Source organism: Pistacia vera, unplaced genomic scaffold, assembly GCF_008641045.1.
Source record: "Pistacia vera cultivar Batoury unplaced genomic scaffold, PisVer_v2 Contig374, whole genome shotgun sequence".
Classification (NCBI taxonomy): Eukaryota; Viridiplantae; Streptophyta; class Magnoliopsida; order Sapindales; family Anacardiaceae; genus Pistacia; species Pistacia vera.
Window position 1 is genome coordinate 232,654 of NW_022196195.1, and position 18,519 is coordinate 251,172.

Below are 18,519 nucleotides of genomic sequence, written 5' to 3' on the forward strand. Positions count from 1 at the left end.
AACTAAATGACGGATTTACCCCTTAATGGGCATTTGGTTCAGGGAATATTGAATTACTAGAAAATTAAATTACCTTGAAGATTACTGAGAATCTTTAAAAAAATGTGTTTGGTTAATTGGTAGGTATGTTATATTAATATGTTTGGTTGGGAGGAACAAATTAGCGGGTATGTTATTTAAATTACTGAATTGTCCTCTAATTAAATATTATTATTATTATTATATTATCTGTTAATATTGATTATTATTTGGATCATATAACCCGCCTGCATTTAAAAACTTAGCAAAAACAACCCCATAATAAAAGTTTTAAAAATCAACAAAACACCCCCACCAACCCAACCATTGCCGACCGTTGGCAACCATCGCAGGCCGCCGGCAACCTAATGGCGCACGGAAGGCAGGAAATGCCTCCGTGCGCCGTATGGCCATTTCCGACCAGAGATCTAGCCGAAATTATCTAGACGCAACATATCTGTCCTTTGACGGCTAGATATCTGGCCGGAAATGGCCATATCGGTGCACGACGGCCATTTTCGGCCTTCCGTACATCGTTCCAACGACGGCAACAACTGACTGCAGCGATGGTTGCCGGCGGCAGGTGGGTGGGGGCGGTGGCTTGGGTGGGCTACAATTTGTTTTGAATTCAAAGGTAATTTTGTCCAAAAAGTTAATTAATTGGGGTGAAATAGTAAAAACTATATTCATGTAAATAAATTTAAAAATGAAAGTATTATTGTCCTAAAATTTTATTAATAAGAGATAGAATTGTAACAAAAAAAGATTACTTTGATAATCTTAGAATACCTAAAAAAATAAAGATAATCAGATTACCTATAATATTACCAACAATAACTACTATTAGTATTTAAAAATTACCGGAATTTTATATTATTTGACAACCAAACGTGATAATCAAGTAATTTAAGATAATATAACTCCAGTAATCCTACATTACTCCCAACCAAACGCCTCCTGAAAGTTGATGTAAAAAGGTATCAAGTTTGGATAAATGTTAGTAATATTTTATTATTTTTATTCAATCTTTGTTATGACTAAAATAACCTTTTAAACATTAAAAATGGTGCTATGCTAATATGTTATTTACACACAATCGGCCATTACACACAATTTTTTTTACAAATAGCATGGCACCATTTTTTTTCTCCATCAACCATGTATACCAACTCCAAACTCCAGCTCCCTCACAAACACATCTGCGCAGTCAATTTCAGGAGGCAATATGCAGTTCAGTTGGTTTTGAAAATATATGGAATTAAGAACCATTATAACAATATCAAATCCTTCTCAAAAACATTTGAGTATTTGTTATCATTATATATCAATTTCCCAATTATATGATCAAAAATCATTGCACAAACATAATGCCCAATGAATTGATCAGCTGTGGACACCACAATACATACACAAAAGGTTACTACAAATATGTTCAACCTAATAATAAGCAGCCTGCACAAAAGCTTACTGCAAATGCTTCAAGCTTTTGACAAAAATGCTCCCCAAAAAGTCACTTGCAAATGGGTTCAAGCTAATCAGAAGAAGGCTGCAAAAGAAAAAAAAAAAAATATATATATATATATATATATAATGAAACAGTTCCAATTAGTTTCCACCAAAAAAAAAAAAAAAAAAAAAAAAAGGATTCCATAAAATCTATTATATCCTCTGAGATAACTATCATACAAATAACACAGTTCATAAAAAATTCACCTGTGAAGGCCTAACCGGTTGAGAGTTTTGCTGTTTTAATGCTATCATATTATCCCCACATCGAGTTATACCAGTCCTAAAGTAAAATGTAACATGACAAAGAAAAGGTTTAGTCATTTGTAAACAGAAACTTAAACTGAATTTGAAATGTGTTTACAAGAGCATACATCAATACTGTCTAAATCAAAACTGGCAGGTTCATTAGCATGTTCACTTGCAGGTTCATCTGAGGTGCCATTGACTCACTAGATGAGATGTTTGACCTTATTTTTCTGCATAAATTAAATATAACCGGATTAGTTTCCAATACAATATTATTGATACCAAAGTTCAAACAAATTACAAAAATAAATAATTACCATTGTTGCTCTCCTCTTCCTACACTCCCCTCAAATAAGTGGAAAACCCTTTTGTTGTGTCCCAATTCTACAATATGAGAGTTATGTTCCTAAAGAACTTTTTTTGGGTTTATTAACCTCTCTTCTTATGGGGTGTTGGCTTTCCAAGTTTTCTCTTGTTCTTAAGGCCACTAGATGGGGATCTTCTGGGATTTCTGGCCCTAATGAAATCTGGGAGGGGCTGAATAAAATGTTTATAGATTTTTGTTCAGTCCTCAACATTTTTTTTTTTTTTTTTTTATAACCGGTTGTCTAGCAGCTTCGCGCACCTCAACTAATCCCAGGTCCATTGAACAATCTACAAGCAAAGGATAGGTAACCACAATGTTATTGTGGTAAGTGCTCAAGGTTTAAACCCAAAAACTCAAGAATAGCAAACCTCCTTGACCGTCAGGCCAACCCTTTGGGTTAATCCTCAACTTTCATGGGTAAAATCAACAACTTACCTCTTATATGTTTGATAGAGATCAGGCATGTCTCTGATGCCGCAGTGCATAAAGTCTACACCCTTAAGGGCGTAAAAGCATGAGAAAGGTTGTTAAGGAAAGGGACCACAAAGTACAGGTGTCATTGGGGGTGATTCAGTTTTGGAGAATACAAATTGTGTGAGTAAGGGTAATTGTGGAAAAAGGGAATTAGTATATATTCAGGGAGGTTGTAGTGAAAAGATACTATTGATTTTGGGTTGATAAACAGTGGAGGCTCCTGGCTCTCCTCGAAACGCCAGGTGTTAGGATATTCTAATGCTCATCTGTTCTATTTTCATCCATTTCTTCTGTTTAATAAAAGTAGTGCGGGTTCATTTGTGTCTTGAGTTGTGATTGATTGTGTGTTGACTGATTTGTGTAGAATTATTACTATTGGGAGTTGTTTGATTTATCTGCAGGTGGTTGTATCAATTGGTATCAAGCCAAGTTGGGGAATGGTTAAATCCAAATGAACCTAGGATGGATAAGGTGGAGAGGAGATGATACAGAAAGAAAGACATAGGATCCTTGAAAATTGACATGGGTAGTGTGAAAGAATATTTGACAGAAATGAGGGAGTTAATGCCATGAGAGAAGAGAGGAAGGAAGGAGAGAACAAGAACGAGAAAAGACTTCTTCATCGGCAGAGAACCAGAGTGCTAGTAAGATAAGAGTCAGAACGTGAAGACAGTGGAAGACGAAAAAGAAACAACCGGAACTGGAGCTACCCCTTTAATGGAGAGGATCCATTTGGATGGTCTTTCAGCAGGCAATCGCTACTTCACCATCAATCATTTCCAAGAGACAGAAATGGTGGAAGCAGCAGCAGTTTGCATGGAGGGAAGAGCTTTAAGCTGTATCAATGGGTCGAATCCAGAGCACCTTTCATTCGTGGGAAACCTTCAAAACAGCCTTGATCGACCGATTTCGACCATCTTTTAAAGGATCAGCACATATGAGGCTTTAGTGGCCTTGAAACAAGAAGGGACAGTTACCGAATATAGGAACAATTCGAATCTAGTGCAGCACCTTGAAGGACCTGGGTGATGAAATGCTCAAGGAATTTTCGCGAATGCTTAAAAGAAGACATAAAAGCTGAGCTTCGTCTGTCTCAGCCAAATACTTTATTTGGGCTGATAGATCAAGCCCACAGGATTGAGGAGAGAATTAATATTGGATAAACAAAGCCCAAACCATTTAGGAACATAATGGGTCGTGGGGAGCCTTATTCACGGGTCAGCCCAAACCCAATCACAAGAACAAATTGGTCGACCTTCAGTGAAAGACCACCAGACCTGTCATCGTTAACGTCAAATTTCAACAAAACCACCGAACGAAAAGAGAATCGACTGAGTCTGTGGGTTCCGTCAACCGATCTGTAATTTCCGGCGGCTTTCTGACGTTGATCTGCAGTATAGCAGAGCGTGGGCTCTGTTACCGCTGTGACGAAAGTATGGACCAAACACCGAAGTAAAAACAAGTTTCTGCAGGTGTTGTTACTCTTGGATGACGACGACGCACATCCACAGGAAATGAAACGAAACGACGAAGAAACCCACGGTGAAGGTAAATCTCTAGCCCTTTCGATGAACTCCATGTGGGTATTTCTTCGGGAAAAACCTTGAAATTACAAGGGGAGATTGGGAATGAAAGGGTGGTGGTTTTGGTGGATAGTGGGCTTCCCACAATTTTGTCCCATGGGTCGTACAAAAGTTAGGGCTGAAGGTGGATGAAGGGAAGCTTTTGGAGTAATGGTTGGGGATGGATGTACCATTAGGGGAAAGGGGATTTGTAAGGCAGTGAGGTTGAAACTGCAAGGAATCGAAATACAGCAGGTTTTTCCCTTTTGAATTAGGAGGGGCAGACGTGGTTTTAGGGGTTACATGGCTGAGTAGCTTGGGGGATGTGAGCGCAAATTGGCAGAAATTAACTATAGTTTGACTGGGAAGGGAAGAGGTGAATTGGGAGGGGATCCCCTACTGGTAAAGACGGAGGTATCACTAAAGACTATGGTTAGGACTCTGCAGTCTGCGGGAAATGGGTATTTGGTGGAATTTGGGTCCATAGGATTGAAGGAAGAGCCAATACAGGAGGAAACTGACCCGGGAATAATCGAGTTAATAGACAGGTACCCACAACTGTGACCAGAATCCTAAATTACCACCCCGTAGGACCATGACCATGCCATAGAACTTCAACCAGGTTCCAAACCACCCAATATCCGACCCTAAATACCTGTATTTTCAGAAGATAATCGAGAGGTTGGTGGGGAAATTTTGTCTGCAGGGATTATCCAGCCTAGCGTCAACCCATATGCCAGCCCTGTTTTATTGGTCAAAAAGAAGGATGGAAGTTGGCGATTCTGTGTGGATTAAGGCATTAAACGATATTACCATACCCGACAAATTCCCAATACCGCCATGAAGAATTACTTGATGATTATCCGGGCAGCCATTTTCACTAACTGGACCTAAGTCAAGTTATCAATTCGGGTCGAGAGGTTGATGTTCCCAAAACAGCCTTTCGCACACATGAGGGGCATTACGAGTTCCTTGTGATGCCTTTGGCCTCACTAATGCACCCTCCACATTTCAAGCCTTAATGAACTCAGTATTTAAGCCAGTTCTCAGAAAATTTATCCTGGTCTTCTTTGATGATATCCTTGTGTATAGCCCTTGCTTAACCACACATCACACTTAACACTCACCTTTCAGATTTTGCAGGAACACAATCTGGTGGTTAACAGGAAAAAGTGCTCCTTTGGCCAATCTAAGCTGGATAATTTGGGTCACCTAGTCTCGAATACGGGGTTGAGGCAATCCGAAGAAGATTGAAGCCATGGTATCCTGGCCGCGACCGTAAATGCGAAGGGAGTAGAGGTTTCCTTGGGTTGACAGGTTATTAGAGAGTTTGTAAAGGGTTTGGTTCAATTGCTCAGCCCCTTACTCAGTTGTTAAGAAGGACTCTTTCACTTGGAATGATTCAGCTCAATCGGCTTTTGATAGTCAAGGAAGCCATGACTACCGTCCCTATTTTAGCAGTTCCAGATTTCACACGGCCCTTTGAAATTCAACAGATCATCAGGAAGGGGTCCGGGGCTGTTTTGGCACAGCAGTCCGCCCGATGCATTTCTCAGCAAGGCATTCTCCCCTACAGCCAATTGAAATCGGTTTACGAGCTTGAGTTGATGGCCATTGTTTTTGCAGTTAGAAATGGATCACTATCTGTTGGGCAGAAAATTCCTTATCAAAACTGATCAGCGCAGCCTCCAATTTTTAACGGATCAACGATCAAAAACTCCGGAACAACACAAATGGATCCCCAGTTAATGGTTTTACCTTTGACATTCAGTACTACCCAGGGGCTTCCAACCGAGTAGCAGATGCTCTTTCCAGAGAGAAATGGGACCGAAGTGGCACACCTTTCAGCCTTATCTACTTACAGTTTTCTGAATTTGAGGAGATGGCCACGGAAGCACAAACCGATCCGAAACTCAGGGAAATCATTCAGGATCTTCTCCTTAACTCTTCTAGCCGACCCAACTATCGAATCCGCAGAGGCTGCCTATTCTATAAGGACAGGCTGGTTTTCCAAAAGGGTCCAGATTGTTTTCCAGATTACTGAACGATTCCATCAGAGTCCTAGTGGAGGTCACTCGGGTTTCTTCCGAACCTACAAAAGAGTATCGTCGTAGTTTACTGGGAGGGCATTCGGGGTATATACAAAGCTTCATTAAAACCTGTACCACCTGTCAACTAAATAAGCAGTCGTCGTTAAAACCTGCCGGACTCCTCCAGCCTCTTCCCATTCCAGAACAGGTGTTTGAGGATATCTCTATGGACTTTATAGGGGTACCCCGTTCAAAGGGTGTGGATACCATCTTTGTTGTCGTTGACCGTTTAACCAAGTACAGCCACTTTTTTAGTCTCGGCCACCCATACAATGCAAAGGATGTCGCCACCATATTTGTTAAGGAATGGTCCGTCTACACGGTTTTCCCAATTCCATTGTTTCTGACAGAGATAAACTCTTCATGATCAGTTTTGGCAAGAGTTGTTCAAGGCTGCCGGTATGTGTTCTGAAATTTAGTTCGGCTTACCATCCGTAGACCGATGGGCAAACGAGGTGATCAATAGGTGCCTCGAAACATATCTTCGCTGTTTCTGCATGCGCAGCCCTCAGTGGCCTAATTGGCTTCCTGGGCAGGTATTGGTACAATACAACCTACATGGATCCATCCGAATGACGCCGTTCAAAGCCCTCTATGGAAGAGATCCTCCCACCCTTTTAAAATTCCCAGACTGTCCATCCGCTGTGGAAGATACAATGTCCAACTTACCGAACGTAATGCCATTTTAGAGAACTTAAGGACAATTTAGTGGCGCTCAAACTCGCATGAAAAACAATGCTGATCTTCACCGGCGAGATGATTGTTTCCAGCCTGGTGACTCGTTTTCCTAAAGCTCAGCCCTACAGTTTAAGTCTCTTGCCCGAAATGAACGAGAAACTCCCCCCGTTCTACGGTCCTTACCCTGTTCTGGAACGCATAGGACCAGTGGCTTATAAATTGGATCTGCCTTCCACAGCCCCATCCATCCTGTATTCCATATTTCTCAGCTCAAGAGGAGCTTACATCGTCGGTACCCATCCAACCCCTTCCTCTCACTCTCTGAAGATATGGAATTAATGGTCCAACCAGATACTGTTCTTGCGGTGCTACCCTGTCAGGTGGGTCTAAGAGGTCTCATCAAATGGCAGCATTTACCTGATTTTGAAGCAACCTGGGAACCATATGAAGTGATCCGATTACAGTTCCCACAATTCCACCTTAGGACAAGGTGAATCTTAAGGGGGGGGGGGGGGGGGGGGGTGGGGGGGGGGGGGGTAATTAATAAGCCAGGCAGTGCATAAAGTCTACACCCTTAAAGGGCGTAAAAAGCATGAGAAAGGTTGTTAAGGGAAAGGGGACCACAAAGTACAGGTGTCATTGGGGGTGGATTCAGTTTTGGAGAATACAAATTGTGTGAGTAAGGGTAATTATGGAAAAAGGGAATTAGTATATATTCAGGGAGAGTTGTAGTGAAAAGACACTTTTGATTTTGGGTTGATAAAACAGTGGAGGCTCCTGGCTCCTCGAAACGCCAGGGTGTTAGGATATTTCTAATGCTCATCTGTTCTATTTTCATCCATTTCTTCTGTTTAATAAAAGTAGTGCAAGGGTTTCATTTGTGTCTTGAGTTGTGATTGATTGTGTGTTGACTGATTTGTGTGAGAATTATTACTGTTGGGAGTTGTTTGATTTAATTCTGCAGGTGGTTGTATCAGTCTACAAGGAATGTCAGTAACCTGCTAGTAGCCACAATCACACACCCAATGTTGAAGGTTCTCAACATATTGTCTAGCATCTGTGTCCCAACATTCATATTTCATATCCCCACCTGGTAGAATACCAACATTTCTTGAATTCACTGTTGCAATATCAATCAGTCCACTAACTTTTGGAGGGAATGGTGCTGTCCATTTAGCTGATTCTGCATGCCTTTCGTTAATTCTCCCAAGTGTTTTTCTCTTGATATTTTCAAGAAGTGTAATGAGACGCTTCTCTATTTCTGCATCAATCCAAGCATTAAAGCTTTTAGACATATTATTTGTGATGTATCACCGCGTATTTGATGGTGAAAAATATGTATAGACCAATGTTGAGCTCCAATTTTATCTAAACACTCCCATGCCTCAACATTTTTAGCCTTAATCTCATCCATAACAACCTTGAACTCAAATTGGTTGAAAGCCCTTGAAGCTGCCCAAAACATTCTCTTATACTGAATTTCAAGCTAAGTGAGCCTGAAATTGGCATATATATGCCTAGAACAGAACCTTAAATGGGCTTCTGGCCAAATAGCCTTCATAGCTAGGATGATTCCCTTCTGCCATCTGACATAAAAGTCATTCCCCTCCTATGACCTATGAATCTTTCAGAATACCAAGAATCACTACTCTCACTTTCAACAACACTCACTGCAATCGGAATATTACACAATTGTTATCTATTGTCACTACAGCCAACAACATACCTCCATGTAAGCCTTTCAGATGGCAGCCATCAATACCAACAAATGGTCTGCAAGCCATAAATGCCTCCCTTTGAGCAGCATAAGAAAAAAAAACCCTTTTAAACACCTTGTCTTTACCAAAGATTTTAACAACTGATCCAGGGTTAGTAGTTCTAATTATGTTAGCATAACTATGAAGCTGAGTGAAGGAGAAGTTGTACCCATGATATGTACTCTCCATGGCTATTTGTTTTGCCTTATTAATCTTCTGAATGTTGACCGTAACACCATATTTGGATTTCAACTTCTCCTAAATTTTCTTCCCAGTGGCTTTAGGATGGCTCTTGATGTACTTTACTAGTTTCCTAGCTATCCACCCACTACTCACTCCTCTGTCTACTCATTGTCTTTGGTCTGCACTTGAAATGTTGAAGTCCCTATCATGACAGAGGCATGAATCCTCACTCGCACCCTTCCCCAAGACACTCAACAGTAACTCCTTGTGGCTCATTCCTAATCCTGTCCAGCATAAAACACTCTTGAACTTTGTAATCAGTCAAAATGTCCCTAAAATGTTGTACATTTCTAAAGATTTGACCAACCTCAAATTTTATCTCATTTCTTTTTGGCCCAATCTACTGAAATTCTCTACCGTGCATTGCCTTAGGAATGATACATTTTAAGAATGAAATCACAACAAAATACCCTTCCACAACAAATATGAATGAATGATACATTACATATACAGTATCAATATAGCAGTCAATCAATGACATGCAAACAACGTCTATGAATAGTAATCAAATTACACACAGACACATGCATTTTACACTCAGCCATCTAAACTCATATTTAAGCAAAATTTATATATAAGAACAACAGAGTCCATTCAAGGGTTTTGATTTATGAATGCAAACAATAAAGATTTCTTACATGCAATCTAATCTCAGTGCTTCTCAACATTGTTTTGCAACATACAATACTTCCAATTTTACAGAATGAATAGTGCTTCTCAACATGGTTTTGCAACATACAACACTTCCAATTTTACAGAATGATATTACACTCAATCACATACCAAATCCATTAATACAAGCCATATTTTTAAAGGGAAATTTTCGGGTCTACAAAAATCTAACAAAGCGAAAACATCATAAACACAAAAATCTTTTTTTTTTTTTTAATGCATGTAGAACTTATGAACAGTAGCCCTCCATCTTTTACTTACCTTATTCACGTTGTTGTTAAGTCTTGAGAAACTACCACACGGTTCAAAACGCAAGCTTTCCCAGGTTCATCACTCGTTGCCGCCAGTGTTNTGCAACATACAATACTTCCAATTTTACAGAATGAATAGTGCTTCTCAACATGGTTTTGCAACATACAACACTTCCAATTTTACAGAATGATATTACACTCAATCACATACCAAATCCATTAATACAAGCCATATTTTTAAAGGGAAATTTTCGGGTCTACAAAAATCTAACAAAGCGAAAACATCATAAACACAAAAATCTTTTTTTTTTTTTTAATGCATGTAGAACTTATGAACAGTAACCTCCATCTTTTACTTACCTTATTCACGTTGTTGTTAAGTCTTGAGAAACTACCACACGGTTCAAAACGCAAGCTTTCCCAGGTTCATCACTCGTTGCCGCCAGTGTTAACCGAATCGTTGTCTTCAATACCAGGCTACAAGGGTTTTTTTTTTTCCCGCGCATAGAAGTTTCTTCTGTGGTCCACACTGGTTTGTTTATGGCAGGTGCATAGAATGTGTTTAATAGGGCATGGGAATAGAATATGGTTTTTTCGATAAGTCCAGCTTTCTTTTGTTAGATCCTAGGGCTGTGAATTGTTCTAAAATTAAATTACTTAATTGCCCATCTAAACAAGGTTTCAGATTTTTTTGCCTAATGAAATTACTATTTTAACCTTCCGGCAACTGACTAAATTGACTTCTGGTAACAGAGTCATAACAGCAAATGGGATCCAGGGGGTTTTTCATACTTTACGAAAACCCTAGGGGCGATCCACTTCTTCTCACGGGGGTAGAGATAAAACCCCCTAACATTGCATCACAATTTCTATGAAAAGAATGATACAGCGTTAATCCTAAGGGTTTGGTCTAGCGATCAAGGAGGTTTGTTCCCTTTATTGACTTCCTGATTTCGAACCTTGGAATCACTTACTACTTTTGTGACTCACTTTAAAATATTGGGCTTGTAAAATGTTCAATAGGTCTCGAGGAGTAGTTAAAGTACACACAAGCTAACCCAGACACCGTGGTCATAAAAAAAAAAAAATGATACAACGTTAACTCATTTCGGTACTATGTAGTATGAAATATTGATAGTTCTATAAAGCAAGGGCACCAGTTTGTCTTTAGGTTAAACCATGAATGGGTATAGTAATTTTACCTTTATGTTGGGCTTATTTTGGTTTATATCAGTTGGGCTTTTTTGTAAAAAAGTCACAGACCAAAAAATATAGATGGGCCAAATCTTAAAGTTACCCCCACCCACTTCCACTTCCTCATCTTCATCTCCCTCTCAAAACTCCATTGCTACATTTGCCTCTCCTCTCCCCGACTCAATTATTATTAGCAACCTCTGTTTAAATAGTTTCTTCCAAAAAATTATTAAATGCAGTAGGGTCTCTTGATCAAATATGAATTTAACAATTACAAATTTTGTCCTCAATTAAAATTTATTATAATCATGGGGAGGGGTTAAATGAGAATATAGTTTAGAATTTCACTCACCCATGTTAGGGATTTATAACTAATACATTACGTATATTTTTCTCACCAAGCACTTCTAATTCGCTTAAATGGAATGTGACGACATAATTTATACATTTAATATTATATTGTATCTTGTAATCTCATTATTTGATGAATATTGACCATTAAATCGGCATCTAAACATCGAATCAAATCGGTATCGAGACACCCATATCTTATAACATTATTAATGTTTTTCATGTCTTTTCATCAAAAAAGTGGCATTTCTTGCAAGCTGTAAGATAGTGGGCTCCATAAGTACTACCATCGGAGCTTCTGCATTCAAATTTGGCACTTAATAATTTATAAATAGTCATAACACTATTATTGTGAGCACAATTTGTTGATGATAATATTTAATTTATTATTAATAACATACAATGTTAGACGTAAATATTGACATTAAAACGGATCTACTGTTTATTGTATCGTGTATGATAAAAAATATATTATCAAACTAATATCATAATCTTCAGGATAGATAAATAAGTAAAGGGTTTATGTTAATTTCCCCCCTTGAGATCATTTACCATTAATTCATCCGTATGTTCAAAAAGTATCAAAAACCACCCTAAATATATCAAAAAACCCTTCCAACAATGCAAAAACCCTATAACAAGTGAACGAAACAGATGAGTTTAATAACAAGTGATCTCCCATGAGGAAAATTGAATTAACCCAAATAAGTAAAGCAGAACTATAGTCCTTATTGTTGTTGAACAGGAAAGTCCAATAATGGGATAGAGAGGGTAGCAAAAACAGGAAAAAGGGCAGCAAATTAAAAGTTTTGAAAGAATTGTTGATAAAACCCTTCTGTTCCCTGAACAAGAAACAAGTGAGAGTAGGTGGGAAAAATAGATTACTTTTGCAGAGAAGGAGATGGTGAATTTTTCCATTTTTGTGTTAAAACTGAGAAAATGCTGTCTACTCTAAGTGGAAAAAAAATTGACACTATTTCTTGGTTTTAACAACTACCTAATTTAACCATAAAGAGACTGATTCTCAGTCTCGGTCAGGACCATTTTTGAATCTGATACAGTAAAAAATGTAACCCAATTTGCAGGATTGAGATTCCAAATACAGGGATTGTGTTTCTTACTTTAAGTGGAAGCTGCACAGTTTTCCTTTCTTAGTATTATGTAGATTGGTGAGTGTTATTTAATTCTCTTTGTTGACTATCATGATGTAAAATATTATTGGGTTCACAAAATATTCCATATTCCCAACCAATCCCACATAATTTATACATAAAATTAAGAAGGTTGGACACTTGAAGCCTGGATTTGTTCATCCATAATGTAATATTTTAACTGCCAGCAAGTGAAGTGAAAGCTTTTATTTCTCCAATAATTCTTAACTCTTTTGGCACTTCAATGCAAATGGTCCCTCCCTTCCTTGTATCAACTCTAAACCCTATTCTCATTTCTTGAATTTTTGTACACTCCTTTTGTTAAATTACTCCTTCCATAAAGCTATTGGATTGTTATATAATTCTTTAATTGAAAACTTACTTCGAAAAATCTACTTAATAAATATGATATGTACTTCATCACATTATCTAGTTCATATCATAATGAACCCATATAGTTATGACCTGGTCATACCAACCTTGTCGAACGGGGCTTGAAGTTAACCAATTGGTAATCCTAATTGGTTTGAAAATATGATATTTGGATTCAAGTTGGAGGACGTGTTTTAAACCTTACTATTTGAGATAAGTAAGAGATAAATTTAAACCCCTCATATAAGGTAAATAGAACAATGCAAACCTAAAGAATTGACCTGACGGTCAAGGAGGTTTACTTTCTTTCTCGAGTTCTTGGGTTTAAACCTTTAGTTCACCTATCATAATAACATTGTAGTTTATTTAGCCCTTTGGGCTTGTAGGGTATTCAATTTGATCCCAGAGATTAATTAAGTTGCGCGTAAACTGGTTCGGACACCCCGATTATCAAAAAAAAAAAATAGAATAATGCATAATGATCTTAACTTTCTAAGCCTCGCTTGGTTCAAATAAGCCTAAAACCCATTTAAAATCGTTGAAAACAATATTATTTTCTAAAAAGTATACCAAAATTACATCAATGAACTCCAAATAAATACCCAGTGAGAACAGTTATCGAATCCTAATCCAATCATTAATACCATTTAAACTTTTGGTAACTTTTCTTTATAAACTTCCGCAATTTTACCCAATCACATAATGCCCTTTCTCGTTTTGGGTAACTAATAAAACTAATAAAAATCATTAATCATAACAACTCTACAACAAGTTATACAATTCGAACGAATCAAATTTAGTTAAGCTTAAAGATGACTTCATCTCATAAAGGATATAAGATAGATTTTTATCATTGAAGACTTTTATCATTGAAGACTTCTTGTACATTATATTTGTGGGCAATTTCTATGAAGTTTCGTGATTTGTTGCTTACGAATTTTAAGTGTTGCACTAAGCCAGAAGTGAGTGGAGATAAATATTTTAGATCTTAGATTTGATTTAAGAAATGGGTTTATTTTATGTTTTAAAAAAAAATCAATTAAATTTTGAAAACAATAGAATTGTTTTTTGTTTTTTAATATTACTACCATTTTTTCATTTAAATTACACCTAAACTTGTATTCTAAAACACTGAATTGCATCCTAATTTCAAAAATTATTTTGGGATTGAGAACTAAATAATCGCTTAAATTTCATGTGGGTTCAAATATTTTTTATTTATAAATTTAGCTATTGAGAAGCCGATTTTAAACTCTTTAATTTAGTTATTGAATCTATACTAGCATCAATGGATCATAGCATATAAACATCACAAAACTTGGTTATATTACGTAAGATTATTGTAAATAAGAATTATTATTTTTTCTTAATCTAACTTTATTAAGATCATAATAGCGTAATCAATTTGATTGTTTTGAGAGTGGGAAATAATGTAAGAAATTTGTTGGCTTGTTTTAAGTGGAATTGTGTAGTTGTCTTTTTCAATCAACCCAAGGGATAATCAATGGGCAACAAGATATTCCCCTCCACAATCAAAAGATTATCAGATTGATTTTATATTCTTATTTATCTAATTTCCAATCTATTAGTTGCATTAATTTTGACTTAATTATTGAGAAATTCTATCCTATATGTATTGTCACTTCTTTCACTGATGTTAACAAAATAACAATGGATACAGTTGATATTTTTTATAATTATTATTTGTCAAAAAATTTCTGAGTTAATTTTATCCACTCACCACAGATCGACAAGTATATCCGGGACCTTACAGATTTTAAGATTATTAAAACTCAAAATCTCCTAATTTTAATAAATGGTAATTATATCTCCTTAATGTTTACTTAATTATCGTTAAATTTCCTGCACAAAATAGTGTAAGGGAGTTCAATATTTAATTATGGGGAAGATTGGTGATAATTAACTACTTCTGGGTAATCAAATAGTTTGATAAAAACTCTTTAATATATTACTTAAAATGTTTAAAATTCAAGTTTCTTTTCGATTATTAATAGAGATAATCATTAGAGTTTTTATTTGATCAATAATTTTAAGCTCCCAAAAGAATAATTCAGATAACAATTGAGGTGAGCGTGAGTACTAAACACAAAAGGTGAAAGGGTGACTGAGAAAATACCCCTTTCAATAAGAATAATTAATTCATTTTAATAACTCTTTGCAATTTCTTAATAGTATAAATAATTTCTAAGTTTAAGAATTTTAATTAAAATAATTTTTTGGTTTATTGATGCGTCAATTCAGATGATGATGTTGAACTGCCATCCACTTTTGTCAAGTCAGTGCTGTAAAATCAGAAAAGTTTTAATTAAATTTCAAAGGGTGATTAAAAATTCTAGTTTAGGCATCATTAAAAGTCATACAGAGGGCTGTAGAGTAGTACAATAATGAACCTTTAAAGGCTGAAAATTATTCTTTCGGTCCAGAATTAACTGGCCTCATCAAAAGAAACTTGAAAGAAACTCTTACGATTTGACAAGATTCTTTCAATTTTTCATTTTCTAAAAATATTTAAATTATTTTTGTGGTAAAAAATATATCATATTTAATAAAGAAAAATATCAAAACAATAATTTTAAGATGTTCACCATTTACAAAAAATAGATAATTTAATGTTTATATTAAAAAAAATTACTGTTCATATTTACATATTTAAATTCGATTAAAATTAATACTTATTCAAATTTTAGGTAAAAGAAGAAATGATAAGTAACTTAAACCCAAAATTCAGCCCTCTTTGTTTCATTATTTTGAATCATTTTTTGTTATCCTATTTGGATTAAAAAACAGAATATATGTTTATTTATTTATTGAGATTATTATTCTGAAAATTAATCCAAATCAAATAAGATTTTTCCTATTAAAAATGAAAAGAGGGAGAGACTTGTTTTCTATTATCTTATTCTATTCAACTCAAAACATTTTTTTAACCCTATTTAACTAAAAATAATTACCTTTCACTCTTTTCAATTTGAAAATTAATTTACCTAAGACCATCATCACCTGCCGCCAAATCTAGTTGTAAACGAAGACCAGAGATCTAGCTAAAAAATACTACATCAGCACACGACTGGTCAACTTGGCCGGTCGTGCGTTGTTCCGGCGGTGGTGGCTGTCGGCCATTTGCCTCTTGGGTAGCTGTGGTATTTTAGTTAATTTTCAAACTTTTTATTGTGGGGGATGTTTAGCTAAATTAACAAATGTAAGAGGTTACAAAATGATCTAAATACTTTAAGAAAATATTTTCTAAAAATGTCTCAAACAACTATTTAATATTTTATTAAACTATAATTTTCAAATATTATACCAAATACATTCTCATGATCATATCATATTCTATTTAATCCAACTCAACTCAAGTTAAATAACTTTTTTATAATAACATTTTCTAAATAATCTACCAAACAAGCCTGATTTTTAAATAAAAAGTATAAAAAAGGTTTGTGAAAAATTCGACGCATTCACAAACCCAGTGCAAGAACCAATCCCATAATTGACAGTTCATAGAAACTTCCCATTAATTTTACAATACCTATATGTAAATATGTTAATTACAAGGGAAACTAGTTAATAATTAAGCAAGTGCATTTTGGAGGCATATTACACTCATTAAGACCAACTCCAACCCATTGTACCAAATTGGTGTGATTTTTTTGTATAAAACACTATTGCATCTCCAACTCATTACACTAAATATTACACTAAAAATAATATTCTCTTTCTTTTTCTTTAATTGTAATAACCAACAATTAATCTATTTTACTCATTATTTATATATATATATTAATTAAATATTATAAATGATATTTTTATTAAATAATAATTACTTTGAAAATTATACTATTTTAATAAAATTAAGCATTTATTTAATCAAATAAACATTACAATTAATATAGAAAAAACATTACATCTAATATAAAATGATACCCAAAAAAAAAAAAAAAAAGACAATAATAACTCAAAAGTAAAATTTTATACTGATAGTAATTTAATTTTTCGAATTCAGAACTAATCTATTGGAATACTAAATTGTTATTTTAGTAGATGTTGTATTTTCTTTTAATTTTAGTGTTTTTAAATTAGTGTTAATTTTTATTTTGAGTTATTGTAGTTTAATATTTGCATTGAATAAAGTTTTGTTTTTAATTTTTCATCATTTTTTGAATTATATCATTATTATGAATTTATTATTATAAATATTAATATAAGTAATAATCAAATTAACTTAAATACAAAAAAAAAAAAAATTTATTGTATGAACAGTGCCACGCCAATTTGGTGTAGAGCTAAAGTGTTGCACCAAATTTGGTGTGGCACTGTAACAGGACACCAATTTGGCGTAGCAAATGGCGTTGGATTGGAGTTGAAATTTGCGTTATTTTGGTGTAAATAGGGTTGAAGATGCCCTAATCTATTACTTGTTGGTGATAACAAAAACAATGTTGTTAAGTGTTAATATGTATTTTTACACCAACGAGATGTACGTAAACTTTTAAGATAGTTTGCGCAAAGGGTTTAAAGGAGACTAAGAAATGAAATATGATGTTGAACTTGTGGTCAATAATAAAGATAATGCATAAAAGTAAATGAAAGAGCAGACAAGGATAGTTTTTAAAGTAATTCGGATGTAAAGTGCAATTCTACGTTTACTGTTATCTTATTGATGTGTTTACAAAAGATATTTACACTAAAGAGATAACAACTCTATGTCTCTTCAGAAAATTAGAAGCTGGATCCTTGGTTTAGAGTGGAAGACCCCTATTTATAGTGTTCTAAATATAACTCTTAGTGTGAAGTAATCCACATACAACTTGACAAGTGACACTGCACTCGTTGGCTTATAGATAAAGTAGTACACATGCTAGTTAACACGTGGTTTAGAAGACAACTTCCACTTAGGGGTGAAGAACTCCACATGCAAACTAACAGGTGGCTTTGAGAGGCGATTGGCTTCCTTTCCTTTGAAGTTTCTCATGGCTTTTAAAGGAAGTGTCTTTTAATAAGCTGACACGCTTCCTGGTGATAAGACAATGTAGGAACACATGGCGTTAATTAAGTTTGCATAATTTTACCACCCAACATTAAGTAAGAAACCAAAGGTTCAAAACAAATCATTAATCAATTCTAAAAGTTGCTTCAATCACATTAAGTAAGAAACCAAAGGTTGAAAACAAATCATTAATCAATTCAAAGAGTTGCTTCAATCAATTAGATGAAGATAAATTCTTGAGTTAAAGAAGAATATTCTTCTTGAGGAATTGGATCAGATAACATATTATTTGAGTTTTTAATTAGATTAATCCCAAGATAATGCATGTCTCAAGGCCTTAATTAATTCTAATTAAATTTGTTAAAATTCAACGTGGAACTCAAAAGATAATTAACAAATCCAAAAGCTCATAAATAATTGGACTGTAAAATTAATTAAAGTGGTTTAGTGTGGCCCGTGGTCGAACTAGCACGTGAAGACATTTCTTAATAAATCTTGAATGACGCCAAAATAATAATAAATATTTAATAAATTATTAAAATAAAATCCAACACAATGAGACATTACATTATGTCT